Source organism: Hakea prostrata, unplaced genomic scaffold, assembly GCF_041222555.1.
Source record: "Hakea prostrata isolate BN-2017 unplaced genomic scaffold, UWA_Hpros_2 contig_114, whole genome shotgun sequence".
In the NCBI taxonomy this organism is placed as follows: domain Eukaryota; kingdom Viridiplantae; phylum Streptophyta; class Magnoliopsida; order Proteales; family Proteaceae; genus Hakea; species Hakea prostrata.
The window spans coordinates 67,707-69,307 of NW_028291233.1; the positions used below are offsets into that span (position 1 = coordinate 67,707).

Genomic DNA, 1,601 nt, shown 5'->3' on the forward strand with positions numbered 1-1,601 from the left:
AATAAGATCAATTAAGGACAAAGTGTGATTTTATGACCAAAATACCCTCACAGCTATTTTATCGGTAAAAATAAAAATAAAATGGAATATTTACTCCATTAAACACGATACATTTTTATCCTACTTTGTCTCTCACCACCTCTATTCCATGTTCGTTTCATCTTTTCCCTCTCTCCCTCTTCGTATCTTCTATCTCTGTGTTAGTGTTTCTGTTTCCCTCTACAACCAAAACTGATAATACAAAGCGAACAGGAAATCATTTTCATGGCTGTTGAAGCGCGGTATTGTCAATCTCTTCCCTTCCCAACAAATTGGGAACAAGTAATACATCTTCTTCTTAGTGCTATCTTTTTCTTTTCTCTCTGTTTTTTATCTGCTTATTTTTATTTTTTTTTCACTTTTTATATCTCCATTTGATTGAATTTACAGAGAACTGATGAACACCATTAGAAACAACTCTAGTCTTTACAATACTAGATGGGTTTGGGTGGTATTCCACTTTCTATAGCCAACACAACTCCAGAAATGCTTCTTCCTTTCTACAACTCCTCTGTTATGGCTGATCCAGTTCCTACAACAACCAACACCTTGAAAGCTGATAGTGGACTCACTCATCTCAAGAAAAAACTCCAAAGATTCATCCATGATTGTCATGAAAGACAACATCATCAAAATAGTTGCAGCAGCGTTGCTCCTCTGTCCTTCCTTAGGTAAGACATTACATTTCAAATCCAGCAACAACAACAATCCCTTGGGGAAGACATTACGTTTCAAATCCAACAACAACAACAATTAGAGATCGATCGACTCATTGCCCAATATGTAAGTCACACTCAATTCTTTGTTTTTTTTCTTCTTTTTCTCCCCTTCTTAAATATGTTTTTCAATAATTGTGCTAACTGATTCGTGTGTAAATGATTTGCAGACAGAGAAGGTTAGATTAAAACTTGTAGAACGCTGGCATTCTAGAAGAAGAAAGGATTTCTTGAAGAAAGAGTGAAGAGTCTTTGTTAAGAGAATCAGATATTGAAAGATTTGGCACAAACGAACGAAGCTATCTTGAACAGGTGTTGGCGTAGGTAAAGGATGAGTGTCACCGTGGTGCAGGAGAAGAAGAAGATAAGGCAGCAGCAACAGTTGGAGTAGTGGCTGACGATGTCGCTTTTGTGGGAGTAGCGGTTATGGTGTGTAAGACGAGGAAGAAGACACCGCAGCAGGCAAAGGAGATAGAACAAATTACGGTGATTGCAAAGATCCCACTCTTTTTATTTTAATCGTTGGATTTTATTGTGAAGACCTAATACAAATCTTACGGTAAAATATATGTGAGGGTATTTTGGTCAAAAAAATCACAATTTGTCTTTAATTCATTTTATTGGATACGTCAGGGGAGGCAGATGCAAAATTTTCATTTATTTGGACTAAAAATGACATGGACCAAACCTCAGGGGGTCCAGATTAAAATTACCCTATTTTAAAATTTATTTAAATTTTAAGATTTTTCTATAGTTTTTGGACTAAGAGGGAGTCACGAGTTTCATGGCAAGTAGGAAATTTTAAATTTAAAAAAAAATAAAAAATAAAGGCAAAATTGGTCATAA

At 35.5% G+C, this 1,601-nt stretch overlaps 1 pseudogene; it reads left to right on the forward strand.

The window, feature by feature from the left end:
• Positions 1 to 264: 264 nt before the first annotated feature.
• LOC148998838 (BOI-related E3 ubiquitin-protein ligase 1-like) lies at positions 265 to 1,274 on the forward strand (annotated as a pseudogene).
• The last annotated feature ends 327 nt before the right edge of the window (positions 1,275 to 1,601 follow it).